Source organism: Barbus barbus (assembly GCF_936440315.1).
Source record: "Barbus barbus genome assembly, chromosome: 14".
Classification (NCBI taxonomy): Eukaryota; Metazoa; Chordata; class Actinopteri; order Cypriniformes; family Cyprinidae; genus Barbus; species Barbus barbus.
The window spans coordinates 29,755,923-29,771,998 of NC_136742.1; positions in this window are offsets into that span (position 1 = coordinate 29,755,923).

A 16,076-nucleotide genomic window follows, 5' to 3' on the forward strand; every position below is an offset into this window, starting at 1 on the left:
TAATGTTGTCAAGATTTTTATATAAAAAACATGACAACTTAGAAGTAATAAGCTATTTTCTGTCCTGTTTTTGTCCCCTGTTATCAGAACGCTCTGTTTGAATAGGCGTGGAGGATTGTAGACTCAGAAGTAAACGCCCACTGCTGTGATTGGCTAATAGATGTGTGTTTGACAGTCTACATCCTTCATAGATCGATGTTGCTGTGATTTAGGTTAAAAACGCATCAATACTCAGTACATATCAAACAGTCTGTTTAACAGACAAAGCAATAGTGATCATGTTATTACAACAGTTACTCACACTTGTGTTGTGACACTATCGGATCCAATATAGTCACACAGCGTCATCTTTTAGTTTAAATCTTTTTGAAAATCCCGCATCGAATTGTGCCTTGTTTGTAAACAAATTTACACTAAAATTAAGTGAACCAAAGTTTTTACTGACACGGTCTGGAACTTCATTAAAAATAAAGTTAATTCATTCTTTCCTAATGTTGGGATCAGAAGGAAGGCAATGCAAACACTGTTTTCCGCAGCTTGGCACTGCACAGCGTCTTATTGTCTTCAGAGCATCTTTATCGGTTGGTTTCTGCATAGCTCTGGCGTTCATTTCTCTCATAAACACTTCATGGTTGAATCGGTGGGCGGGGCTAAACAGGATGCACTGTCGAAGCAGGCGTAGGTCTTCTTCTGTGGAGGCGGTGCTTATCCACACTATTACATCATAGAGTAGAACATTCCACCATCTGTTGTTTTGGCAGACTGCCTTCAGTATAAGCTGTTTTAGACTAACAACAAAGTTCTCAGTTCTGAAACTTACAGAATGTTTTTATTGTACAATGACCTCTTATATGTCAAAATATTGGTTTCTCAGTTCATGACCCCTTTAAGAACGATAACTATAAAGAAAGCACAACCTGGTCTCATGGCATAAACGTACCTGGGTGCACTTTTTAGCGAGACCGATTTTACATACCTTACTGCACGTTTTAAAGAGAAATGTCCACTGAGTGGCGCTAAAACACGGGTTCAATACGTAAACCCTGGCACATTTTTATTACGTTGATATAGGTACGTATTGCTGCGTTTTTATTACGTTGCTTCAGGTAAGTATTGCGGCGGTTCAGAATTCAAATATCCGGGGACCGTCGCTAAAAATGAATGCTCTATCATGTTGGAAATATGCCCTACACCAAACCCAACCCTAAACCTACCCCGATCGTGTTGACAAATGCAAAACTGATATAAAAATGCATTTGTTGATGCAATCATGCTATTTGAACTTCCTTATATGCAGATTTGAACGGTTTTGACGAACAACTCAACTACATCTCCGTACTCCGTGAGCTACCGAACAAACCTACTGTCTACGAAAACCCATAGATATGAAACTGGATATGTGTGATGCTAACGTTCAAAAGCATCCGTTTTCAAATTTCCCAGCCTATTAATATTGTTTTGAAGTCATAACATGATATTCTTCAAGTAATTGTGCGAACATTACGCTTTATTAATCGAAACTGTGTAAATTTGCGTGAAAAGGAATAAAAGGCATCGGAGTTCTACTGCCTCTAGTGTTCATTTATTTTGGAAACGGCAATGATATGTTTCCTTTGTACGTATTTCGCGTGTCTCGCTAAAAAGTGCGCCCAGGTACATTTATGCCATGAGACCAGGTAGAGAAAACAATATATATTAGCCTCCACACCAACGGACAAATTAATTAAGTTTATTATCAGCATGTTTTATTGTCTTTAAAGCAGATTGGATTTTCATTGGTTGTTTGTTTTTATCGTTCATCAGCTGGAAAAACATGCTGAGAGTGATTCCAAAGATATTATTTCTTTGTGCTGTTATCGACGGAGTAAGTTATATTTTAGTGTAATCAAAATATTGTTATAGTTATTAATATTGTAAATTAGTTTTTTACTTTTTTATTTATCATCTTAATAATAGTTGAGTTTTGTCATTTTTATTAGGTTTTTTTTTACGTCTATATAGTTTTTGTTTATTTTTTATCTCAGTTTAAGTTATTCGAGTACATCAAGTTAAACTAAATGAAAGTGAGAAATGTTGCTGGGGAATTCGCTGAAATAGTGGGGTTTTTTTTGCATTTCAGTTAACGTTTAGGCCTATTTTCATTTCAAGTAATTATTTAAATGGTTTTAGTTAGCTACCACTCTACATAGAATAAATAGAATAGTTTTTTTTTTTAATTGATGGTTTTAAAACTTATGTTTATAACTGGTGGGACCTTTAGTCGCATACGACGCTTATTAGAGCAAGAGGAAACACAGGCAAACGTTCTAACTCTGTACTCCAGGCAAATCACAACACTCCATTCCTCCACTCCACACACATAGACCTATTCCAGTGGACTGTGTGTGTGTGTCTGTGTGTGGACAGGTAGGTGTTTGTCAATCTATCTTTCACCTGTCTCACACAGTCTTCATTTTCCTTTCCTCTCCTCCTCTCAGCGTTAATGGAGAAATGGAACAAGCGAGATGATGAGTGATGGTTATCTGCTCCGGAGTCCCCGCGCGTGTGTGTGCTAATGTGTGAGAGTGTTTGTCACAATGTGTTAAAAGCATCTCTGGCACGCTCAGGTGCATGTGGTCCGTTCCAGCCTTGACTTTCGCCTCGAATCAGCAAAGCCCGCCATATTTTGGCAGACATTCCGCTGCAATAAAAGAAATAAATAGAACACACTGGCACCTCAAATATTTTAAACGACAGCGGACGGTGCTCGTAAATTAGTGCGTCTCTGTGATTAACGAAATATTTCATCCGCAAACGAAATCCAGTCATTCCAAACCCTCTTTTAATGCGTAAATAATGACTTGAGGTTTCCTTTTTGGGTGCACTATTCCCACTGACCTATTTCCAGATGAATCCCTGATCCCGTGGTGTGAAATCCGTTCCATTTCAGCTCATTTAGCTGATTCGCTTCCCCTCTTTGCAGCGTTTTAGTGTCGTACAGTAATTTAATGGCTTACTGTGGGCCACTTCTTCATATGTGTCTGCGGGTTTATGGGATCAATTTATTTGTTATGTACATGCGCTGGCAAGATAAACGCCTCTGTGCTCCGCCAATTTTGGCGGATAAATTGCAGCCGGGGAGCGAGATGGAACGGGAGGCGAATCTATGGGCTTGCGGGAAAAATAAAGGATGGCTTCCATATGTGGTGTTCACGGAGGTCCGAGATCAGCTGTTTGTTTCCATATCCTCCCGAGCGCTGACTCAGGATCAGTCGGAGTGATTTAGTGGCCGCGCTCTGAGGAATGACTGAGTGCTCGGATCAGTTTTGTTTGCTTGGCAGAATGCAGTGAGGGATGGAAAGGCAGGCCCGGGATCAGATGTTAGGCTGATTTAGAGCTGAGAGGGCAGCGTTATACCTGGAAATAGCTGTCCGTTTGCGTTCACATTCATCTCGGTAGCAGTTGCTCGGCTGGTGCATGCAGCTTTGAGAGTATGTGACCTGCAAGTCTTTGCTTTAGGAGCTGCAAACATCTTTAAAACATTTTGAAACATTACTGTTCAAAAGTTTGGGGTCAGTAAAATTTGTGTTTGAAAGATGATTTTATATGTTCAAGGCTGCATTTATTTGATCAAAAATACAGTAAAATCTGTAATATTGTGAAATATTATTACAATTTAAAATAGCTGATTCCTTTTGTAATATATTGTAAAATGTGATTTATTCCTGTGACCAAACTGAATTTTCAGTATTATTACTCCAGTCTTCAGTGTCACATGATCCTTCAGAAATCATTCTAATATACTGATTTGCTGCTCCAGAAACATCTCAGATTATTATTAATGTTGAAAACCGTTGTGCTGCTTCATATTTTTGTGGAGACTATGACCGCCCCCCCTTATATTGAGCTTTGTTCAATATAAGATTAGATTGATTTTGGTTTGTTTGAGTTTGCAAAGCAGGACTAAAATTAAAATGACTTGTTGACAATCCATTAATATTTTAGAAGCAAGATATTTCTGCTAGAATTCTTTCCAGGCCATTTTGGGCATATGCAGTTGGCAGATTGATTTTTCGCTTGATTTACAAAAAAAAATGCTACATTTAAATGTTTGCCTGTTTCAACATATTTTTGAGCAGGTTGAGCCTCATGCGAGAGATTTTCAACATCCTCCCGCCTGCATGTTGTCTGTTATCATCCCTTTCCTTGTATCGTTGCATCCGTCGAGAGCGTTACAATCGCTTCTGCTGCTTTTATGAGGAACGCCTCTAAAAGCAAAACAGAGTTGAGTCAGGAAAAATACTGCTCGCTGTGAGAAAATGCCACATCTCGTAGGTAACAGCCGTGTGCGACTGCTTTCAACACAATCTCAGGCCCAGATATCTTTCCCCCAAGTTGTTTTTGAGCTCTTATACGAGCATGTACTTTATTAGTCCGTCATTTCCATCCCAGACTCCAAATCTGCATTTGGAATCCAGTGAGCTTGAGAAATTTTAGCGCAGTCATAAAAACAAGCTCATTTTGATGAGAAAAAGTCACCTCATGCACTAATTCATGAGGATGTATAAACGTGTTTCAGCTATAAATTGAAAAGGTTAATGGTATACTTCCAGTTTATGGAAGTCATTTTTGTAGTTTGCAGGACTGTTGCTTGAATTCATAATGTGAGAAAAGCTTGTTGATGCTTGGATGTTCTAGACAGTTGCTAGGGTGTTATGTGTGGTTGCTAGGTGGTTACCAAGTCAATTTTTCACCATGAATTTTGAAAAATTTAGATTTTTGTAAATTCTACTCCAATAATCTTTGTTTTATGTACACCAGTTAAAAAACAGTTTAACAGTTTAAATGTTGACATTAACTAAGATTAGGAACTGCTTTAGAAGTGTTTTTACTGTTAGTTGATGTTAACTATGTAGCTTAGGTCAATGAAATTATATTATTTTTAGTATGTTCAAATTGCTATTAAAATTTGCGAATAATTACACAGAACTGGCAAGTTACACATTTGAATTAAACATAAAAATTTGAAGCATAATATTATAGTATAGTATAGTAGTATATATTTTTTGGAATTCTTCATGAAGATAACATGAAGTATTTTTGATAGTTAGTTCATGTTACTAATGCAATTAACTTAATGTTAACAAATGTAATTTGACTGTAAAGTGTTGCATTTTTTGTACTTTGTAGTTTTTTAAATTATAGTTTCTTGTAAATTGTGGTTAAAAAATCTGTTGTATTTATAACTTTGGGAAACAATACAGTATATTAGTAAATGATAAAATTAAGATTAAGAAATGCTTTATAAGTGTTTGTCATGTTTATTTCGTGTTAACAAATGGACCCTTATTGCATGTTATATTTTGATTAATACACTGAAAAAAAACTGGCGTAGAAATAATTTTCACTCCGTAAATTTCACAATTAATTGCATGTGAACAGCACGTAACACATTGAATTAAACATGAATTTTGAAGTAGAAAGACTGAAATATTTTCTTGTAAAACACTCCAATAATCGTTGCTTTATTCAAAGCTGTAGAGATGCTTAATTTGGCAAACACCACTGATTTCATTAAAAACAGTGGCTGTAAATATGAAATCGGCACGTGGACATGCATGCGAGCTTGTGTTTTAGTAAGACATACGCCGTAAAGTCTTTCTTTGTTGAATTGATTTCTGGTCTAATTCTCCCTCGGGCTGCAGAAACGAGCTGAACTCGACAGAAAGAGGAACAAACTCTGATGATAGATTCACACCCCCTCCAAACACTGACCTTTTAATCTTACTGTTATTCTGTTGCCAAGGCAACATGCCTGCGACCCTCTGAGGTCCGAACGGAGCCTTTGAGAAAATCCCAGCGCGTCCCGCCCACCGCTCAGCCGCCTTTGAGATGATTATGTGCCCGTTTGATCGAGTTTACCTGCCCAGACCTCACTGGAGGAGGACAAGAGATGCTTGAAATGGATTTTTATAGAGTATCGGCCTGCAGCCGTGGGTGTTGATTGACAGCTGTACTCTTAAAAATAAAGGTTCTTTATTGGCATCAGTAGTTCTGTGAAGAAACTTTAACATCCATGGAATCTTTCCATTGCACAGAAGGTCCTTTATAGTGATAAAAAAGGTTCTTTCGATTATTAAAATGTTCTACATATTAAGACAAAAAGGATTCTATTAAGAACTGTTCACTGAAAGTAGGGTGGAAACCACAGACAAAATCATGGAATCAGTCATAGGGTACAACGGGGCTAAAGGCCCACCTTAAGAAAACATTTGCTATTCACTGCGCCTAAAATGTATATATACGTTGTATTGAATATAAATGGAGCCACAGATTTTTTTTCACAGACAAGTTGTTTCTTTTGTTTAAAAATCTTATAAATGTATGAGGTGGCAAGAAGGCCTTTTACCCCACATACTGGGTAAAAGGCTCAAGATATTGATGCAAATACTTCAGCTAAAATAATCTTTTTTTAAATAACGTTAAAGTTAATACTTGTTCAAAACAACCACAAGTTTGTACTATTTTCTGATTATTTTGAAAAATAAAAGAATTATTTTTTGTTCAATAAATATACTGTCATTAAAATGTTCATATAAAAAATATATTTTAAAAAACAGAAACAAAATAATTTTAATAAGTAAAGATTCTGGAAGTATTGAAGGAGATCCAATAATAATTGAATATATATTTACAGTAGTAACAACTAATTATATTTTATTATTTGATTTGATTAATATCATGTTTTTAAATATGATGGTTTCATTCTAAACATGGTGATTATCTCTAATATGGACAAATGCATGAACATAATATATGATATTTACCATCTGAATCTAACCATGTCATGTCAACAAATGGAAAAGTCAGCCATCTATTAATAATTATGTTAATTACGGTGCGCCTTTAGCCCCAACAGCAGGGAGACTTTTACCTCAAATACCATACTTTTACATATTCTTTCGTTATTTAAAAACTGTTGCTTTAATTATATTAAAACTGAAAATCATAAAGAAGACCTTTGTATCAAAATATATGCATTCATTTTAGCGATTCTCCTTTGCTACTTAAATCTACAACATTTAAAAAAACAAAATATTAGTTCAAGTAAGCACAGAATCAACTTTGCGCTGCTGTGCGCGATCGCGTCAAAGATCAGACAAATATACACATGCATCTTGAAAAGCGAATGTTTTGAAAAGTGCTAAGCCATGTTTTTGTGCCATCTAATGATTTAGATAAAAATAATATCAAAGGCACATTTTACCCCAGGGCGCCTTTAGCCCCGTTGTACCCTAATGGAATTTACTGTATATCGTGGAATGACACAGAATTTGTATACAACCCGAATTACGGAAATGTTGGGATGATTAGCTGCAGTCTTCTGAGTCTCTCAGAAGTAAAGATGGGCTGAGGATCTCCAGTCTGTAAAAGATTGCATAAAAAGATTGTTGAATACTTTAAAAACAACGTTCCTCAATGTCAAATTGCAAAGGCTTCGCAAATCTCATCATCTACAGTGCATAACATCATCAAAAGATTCAGAGAAACTGGAGAAATCTCTGTGCGTAAGGGACAAGGACTAAGACCTTTATTGGATGCCCGTGGTCTTCGGGCCCTCAGACGACACTGCATCACTCATCAGCATGATTCTGTCATTGACATTACTAAATGGGCCCAGGAATACTTCCAGAAACCACTGTCGGTAAACACAATCTGCCATGCCATCTGCAGATGCCAACTAAAGCTCTTTCATGCAAAAAGGCATATGTGAACATGGTCCAGAAGCATCGTCATGTTCTGTGGGTCAAGGCTCATTTAAAATGGACTGTTACCCACAGACGTTCGGCGTATATTTCAAACGGCTCGTTGCTGCCCTGTTTAATTTCTAGTATCCTGCCCCAATCCGCGCTTGGTGGTCCTCTCAAGTCTAGCAACGCCAGTTTTAATCTTTCATATATAGCCTCGTCAGATTCATTATTGTTTTGCTTGACTACGTCTCCAGATTTCATTTGAGGGGTTAATTTTGATCGGAGTTCATCCGGGATGGTTAATAGTGCGATTTGCCATACATCCCTAGTTTCTAATTTGTACACTGTGGCTTGTAACATCAGTGCTTCCCAGTATGGTTGGAATGGCCCTCTTTTGGGCATCATTCCCACGATCTGCTTATGTTTTGAACACTCTTCACATGTTAGTGGCCGGCTAATCTTGGTTATTTCATCATTTGCGTTTGTCATGGTTTTGAGTACAGAAACTCTAGCTGACGCGGAGGGCTTTTCGCTGGGTTTAACGTTAGCGCTTGTTATAATCGGACTTCGCTGACTTTGTTCATGTCTCTGAACGGGAGCTCGGTTACGAGTTTCTCTCCGTGTTTGACTCTCTAATGTGGCTACATCATCATCGTCACTATCGCTGTTTTTATCAGGATCAAAAGTCTCATCCAGTGCTGCTTTCTTAACTGCGGCCACTGGAAATCCGACATTGTCGCAACATTCTTCAAGAGCAGATATATAATTACTGCCTGTTTGGAGTTTCTCCTGAAGCGCATCTATTTTTCTCGCCATGTTTTCACTTTTCCTTGCCCAACCTTGTCTTTCGTATGTAAACGCCTCGACCTGTGCTCTAAGCTTTTGCAATTCATCCGAACGCGCTTTCTCAATTTCTCTGAGACTCGCCATTATGCGCTCATTTTCGGCTAATGTTTCTAGGTCGTTTTTCCGAAGTAAGTAGACAATGGCAGCTGTTGTTTTTTTATCTTTTGATTTAGATGTCAATTTTTCTCCTGCCAAAAACCAGGATATGATTTCATTGTTTTTCCACGTAAGGTTTAATCCTTTATCGTTTAAATGAAGAAGGATATTTTTTATGTGTGCGGCGTGAATTCCCATGATCTCTTGATCTGCACTGCTGCTGTACTGTCCCTGAAAAGCCATGTTTTCTAGCTAATTCTTTTGCCCACCGGATTTTTCGGCTCCGGTCTAAAACAGATATGGGTATACCGACCCGTTCTAAAAATGTGTCTATATGTGAGATGCAAAAAGCTTTCCCTCAACACTCAACACAAAAATAAAATGAAGGAACTTACCGCAGCGGTTGCAGACAGGGAAGAAGAAGCTCAAACCTCATGTTCTCAGTCAGTGAGAATCAAAGCGAAATTCGCGCTGGAAAGACGTTGCTCGTCTGTTGCGAGATCACGGAGGCTGGTCACCACTTTGTAAGGCTCCACCCATCCAGCCCAAGGAAGGTTTCCGATGGTGGATGAAGGTTTCCTGCGTGTTCGGTCTTTCCAGTGTGCACAGTTCTTCAATTTAAATTAAACTCTAATCTGACTCCATTTTATCTTTTAATCTGACTCATTTTAGCTTGACCTCGTATTTAGCTTGAAATACAAATTGATTGCTTGTCCATTTCTAATTTATTATTCTGATATTTGATTATTCTAGTTAACTCTTAACTTTATATTTACTCGTTCATTCGGTTGCTCATGTCTTTAACAAGGATGCAACGTAATCTACTAGAGTCAATAATTACAGAGTAAAACAGAATAAGGTCAAATGTAACAATTTATTATCAGTCAGGTAAATACTGTATGTATTATCTCAATTCCACAGCAATTCAAAGAGATCAAATCATATCAATACAAAACATCGAATTCTCAAAGATAAATCTATGAGTAAAGAATGCAAACCTGACTTTATAGAAATACGTAGTGTGAGTATTGACACAGCACACTACGGGCTTCTGGCTACAGAAATCGCCCTGATCCTTTTGCCAAATTTCTTTAAGTACTTCAGACCAGAATAAACATCCCCCAAACTCGAGACAGGAACTAACAATTTGAATTTGCTTTGATCAAGCCAAGTTGGCACCTTTTGGGACAGAAGGTAATTTGCATGAAAACCACTAGGTGTTGATCCGCCCTCTACAGTATGCAAAATATCTCTGAACTCTTAGGATTTGTATTACCTTTTAGTTTACTTCTTATAAGAATGAGACCATTGTACCAGTCGCCCTGAGACAATTCAAATGATACCAAACATGACTGCAAATAACATTTGCATTAATGTAGAATATTACATTCTTCTATTGACCATTCTGAGTGAAGGGAAGGATGGGGGAAGGAAGGGGATGAAAAGGAACTGATGCATATGTGAGAGAGGCATTTTCTTGTATTCTCTCTCAGTGGGGTGTGGAGACAGATGTCTGTATGTTAATGCACTGTGTGTGTGTGTTGTCCATCTCAGGAGTTCAAAGTGTCTGAGGTTCTGTAATCCTTACACACTAATTAAAAATGGGTTCTTTTAAGAACCGTTCACTGAAGTGTTCCTCGAGGAACCAAAATGGTTCTTTTATGGCATCGATGTAAAAAAAATTCTGGAGCCTTTATTTAAAAAAAAGTAAAGGACCTTTATTTTTTAACGGGTATATTAATAGACCAAACAATCTTTTTTTTCACAACAAATAACCTTTTGTGCAATGAAAAGTTTCTATTCTTAAAATACTTTCCAAAAAATTGCAATATTTGGTTCCCCAAAGGAATGTTTTAATGAATAGTTCTTGAAAGAACCATGTTTTTCTGATTGTTAAGAGCATTGTTATAATCTAAAGAAACTTTTTCCACTATAAAGAACCTTTTGTTCAATGGAAAGTTTCCACACTAAATAAAGGTTGTTGTTTTTTTTGTCCCATTGCATGAGAGGTAAAATACTTAATATACACTTTAGGCCAAGAATTTTTTGTTGTTGTTGATTTTTAAAAGCTGCTTACTGAAAGGTTCTTTGGAGAACTCAAAACGGTACATTTTTGCATTGAAAAACACAAGACGTAGACAGTGGAATAGGAAAGAAAAATGCAAGTTTATGAGATGTGAGTTGAACTTTTGAGTGCCGCATTATTAGAATGTTGTTTCATCAAACTGCAAAAGATGCACGTCAGTCAAGAGAACGTTTACATAGAAAAAACAGTGGAAAAGCAGCACAGAGGAATGAGAACCCTGTACGGAACTAATATGGACTATGTATGTCTGGCATTTCATGTTTGCATGATGGTGACAGGCTCAAAGCTTCTGGTATTTTCATTTACTGTTAATAATTGCTTACTACTTCAGGGTGTTATACTTCTAGTCATTTAAAATTTCATTTGAATTTTTGAATTGACCTCTGAAACGGAATGTCTGCATTTTGGCTACAAACGTTTAGAATTTTTCTTGTTTTATATTATTTCTAAACATGTACAATATGTTTAAGACAAGTTTGTGCAATATTTGCTTTCATATTACAATGCATATTTTCTACAAAGATGTTTAACAAGTTTTTTGTTTACCAGTTACATCGTTTACCTCTTCTTCTCTTTCTTTAACCAGATGGTTTAGCACTTTAATAATTATTATTAATAATTAAAATAATTGAATCTGGCAAATCTTGTTTTTTGGCCATATTGCCCATGTCTACATATATGCCTAAAGAACCTTTTTTTTTTTTTTTAAGAGTGAATATATCATTGGTTTTGTTCTGAAATGCAATGTTCTCATTTTCAGGTTTTGTGTTTAGATGCTGCTTTCAGATTCTTCATATTTCCTCAAAAGAGCTGTATAATCCTGCTCGGAGTGTATTTCCTGTTTTCAAGAGCATCGTCACTCTTGTATTTCTGTTATTTCTGTCTCTGTGTTATATTTCTGTGCTTGTGAAGTTAACTGGGTCACACCGACAGTGACCCAGTTACCCTGAATTGTTGAGCCTTGCTGAAGGCCTTATTCCTACACCCTGAGACTAAAGCTCTCAAGGAAGCGCATTTATCACGACTGGCAGTCTGTTAATGTGATACATGATTTAGCCCATGGAAAAACACACAAGTTCTGTATCAAACACTAGTGAGATGACTAGTTAGACAGCATTGAAAGGCATCAAGACATGATCCTGACCCGCTTTGGCCATATTCTGAGGCAGCATTACAGCAAAATACACCAGAATGCATTGTGTCTTCACAAAAATTATGTTGTTATTTTGCCAACAGAAACTTTTATTCAGCATGGATGCATTAAATTGATCAAAAGTGTCATTAAAGACATTTATAATGCTATTTTTTTTCTTTTTTTACTTTCTATTCATCAAAGAATCCTGAAAAATTCAATGTATCATGGTTTTCACAAAACCATCTGAAGCAGCACAACTTTTTTCAACATTGATAATAATCAGAAATGTTTCTTGAGCAGCATATCAGCATATTAGAATAATTTCTTAAGGATCATGTGACACTGAAGACTGGAGTAATGACGCTGAAAATTCAGCTTTGATCACAGCAATCAATTACATCGTACTATATATTCAGATAGCAAATAGTACTTTGAATTTGTAATAATATTTCACAATATTACATTTTACTGTATTTTGATCAAATAAATGCAGCCTTGGTGAGCATAAAAGTCTTCTTTTAAAAACATTTAAAAATCTCACTGGCCCCAAATATTTATAATTTCATATAGGTGACTAAAAATCATCATATAAAAGGCCAAAAATTACACATGATTGAGGGCTGTTGCATTATATTGAACTTCATTATGTTATGTTAAAACAAATAATTTTTTTAAAAACACGTTTACATAATGAAACAAAAATTTCAAATTAATTTCTAATCAAATTAACTTATGTTGTTATTGTTGTTTTAACATTTCAATGCAAATAAAACAAAAAAATATATGTTTTATATGTATGAAGATATGCTACAATTGCATAATTTTTTTCTCTCCCTTTTTTCCCCTACTTGTGATATTGCAATGCTGACTTTGGCCTGTGGGCCCTGCGGGTGTCTCTGATCCAATGCTATAATTAAATAATTTAATCAAATAACTACTTTATAGTTAAAAAGCCATTTATTATTTGCATTGCATATGTTTTGCATGTTAGATTTCAGAAATGCTCCTCTTCAAATCTCAAATGAGGGGCTGTTTCAGTTAGAATGCTGTCTATAGGCTGTATGCATCAGGGCAGCTCAGTAGGATTTGGAACAGCTGCTGTTTTACTAAAAGAAACCTCAGTGTGGTAGTTTTGTGAGGAGGTGTTTTACCTGAGTGTTGATGTGCGGAGTAAACAACAGGGAGGAGGAAAATAAAGTTGAAGTTGCCCAGAGCTGTGTGTGTGTATGTGTGTTTTGTATGCTGTCTTGTGTCTTGAAGCTGTGGGCAGTTCTTTTTCCACCTATGAACTCAACAATCAGACTCCATCAGATCAGCCTGAAGGATTGAGAAGAGAATGAACAATACGAAGAAAACGAGAGATGTAGCGACTATCAGTGCGTTTCTGTAGACCAGGCTATTTAACTAAAACAGAAATTGAAAGAAAAAAAATGTTACTTGTACGTATGTATAATTTTTTTTGTTTCAGCCAGTTGAGAAGTCTACATTTCTTCTTTTAATTGGTTTAATTCGATGTAAAAAAAATAAATAAAATAAATAAATGCAATTCACTGTTAACACTCCAATGCATGTGTAAGTATGTGAAACTTGTGATCAGTGTGATCAAGCACTGTTTTGTGGGCAGTCAGTGCAGTTATAAACAATAATTCATTGCATCCAGCACCCGCAGAGCCTTTCCAGGAACGCATGCAGACTTGAGTGTCAAACTGCTGTTTCTGATCAGTTGCATCATGAATCTGAAGATGTAATGAAGCTCCTGTCCGTCTGCTGTTCTTCTCCAGACTGCTGCATCATCACGCATGCTGTGACGCTGTCCAGAAGCCGTCAATACGTTCACACTCACTCACCTCCTTTGAAATCATTTCCGCTTTCTTGGAATCACAGTGATCACAGCGTCACAATGTTCTTCTGGTTCCTTTGAGCGGGATGTCAGGTGACAAACGACATCATTTCACTCTTTGAGCGCATGCAGAAGAATATTTTATGGGTCATTACATCAGTTTCCTTAACATTTTCCCATAACACACCTTTACATAATGCATCCTAAATGTAATGATTCCCTAGAAAGTGTTATTCACAAACAAATTAAATAATTTGGCTTATTTGATGATGCTTTCAGCTGTCAGTAAGAGTAAAGGACTCCGCTTAACACATTTGACCTGTTTTTACTATGATGCCATTTATTCTGCAGATTTTGTGACTCTGATGCTCTTGTGTGGTTGCCAGGTTGTGCTTTCTTTCTGGTTTAAGGCAAAATAGTCCCCTTTGATTTTCAGGTGTCTTGATATGTCACCAATTTTATTTTATTTTATTTTATTTAGTTTTTTACCCACGTGGTTAAAAATATTAAAGTCTGATCACTTTGTAAATTAGTGGCACACCTGATATTCTACTCTCTTAATGTTTTAACATCTCATTTATTTATTTATTTATTTATTTTTGTCGACTTAGGAAATCACGGGCACATCTGATATTCTGGACTCTCGAGATCTTAAAGTCTTGAATTATTTATTTTATTTTATTCATCCTCCTCTAGTTAAAAAATAGTTCACGTCGTCGCTGAAGTTCTTCTGAAGATCTCCACAGTTCTTTGGTTTGTTTGATTGATCAGATCCCTCAGCGTGAGTGTAAGTAACAGTGATAGTGACGCTGCTTTGACAAACACACCGATCAGGTTTGTTTGCTGGCCGTTTCGTCAGTCTGACCGTCTGATGTCTGACTGGTTTGAGTGATGAATCATATTGGATCTGCTCTATGTGTGAGACAAGAGCTGCTGTAATGTTCATTTACTGTGGACTGAAGATGGATGATGTCGCCAGGCGGATCTTCCTCCTCTGCATCTCTAATGTTCCTCTTATCAATCTCTCTGCGTCTCGTTCCTTCTTCCTGTTTGTCATTCTAGCACACAAACACATGCACAAACGCTCACACTCAACATTAGTAACGTATCCTTACCATCAGTCTTGTGCTCAATTCAGAGAATCACGGAAATGGGATTTACAGCCCACACACAGACAATAACAATATATAATACATTTTTATATATTTTACATCAAAAATGTTATAAAAGTAATTAAATTTATAATATCATAAATAAGTAAATATTATATAATGGTATTAATTTAAAATATATTACAATACATTAAGTATTTTTAAATATTACATAAAAATTATATTACATTAATTTATTTTGAAACTTTTATAAAACAGCTGTGCTACATTATATTCTTAGAAATATCTTGGAGTATACCATGGTATATGAATAGGTTAAATTGCGAGATGGGAGCAATGTTTTTTTTTTTTTTACAATATTGTGAATAATTCATATAATTAGTTTTTAAACTAGGAATATTGGGACCACCATTGTTAATGATGTTCATAATTTTGTTACCAATAAAAAAAATTAAATGATGTTTTATTAACAAGGTTCGGGAGGAGCACGATCAGATAATCAGTCTGGCCCAGGTGGAGCTCGTCAGCTAATCACCTTAACAAGAACAACAGGTGTATATATATATATACACAGCCAACTCACCTCTGTTCCATGACAGTTTTCCAGCATCCACCCCAACTCCTCACTCTTAATCTAATTTCATTCCATTCTTGGGATGAGATGAGATGGGATGGGATGGGATGGGGGTGGGGGTTCTCTGGGTTCAGGCTCTATCCTGAGCTCGGAGCCCTCCCTCCAGACAACACTCCAGATATGTTTACTAATTGCTCAATCATATTATATGTTAGTGCGAACTTGTGAACCTAATTGTGCAGTGATAAACAGAAATTTGATTTAAAAAATAAAACATGTTTTTTTGCATGTTTTTTGAATGACTTTGCCTTTCCACCTCAATCTCACAGCAGTGCTGGTGTAAATCTGCATTTGTCTGAATAATATTCCACGCAGGTAGCAGCTGATTTTCCACGTGCTGATTCGCGATTCCTGAAATGTATGTGCAAATTTGCTGCTCGAGTCGCTGTGCTCTGTCTCAGAGGGATTAAATGCAAAACCTGATTATGAATCAGCAGCTCTCATCTGAAGAACATCATGAAAACATTCCAAGTCATATTGGTTTTAGCTTCAGCACCTCCAGGCTTCCCCTTGAAACGGGTTGTCTGTATCTGACAAAAACTGATGCAACTCGCTTCATGCCAGGATATGTTTATTAGTGCTGTTTATTAAGAGTAG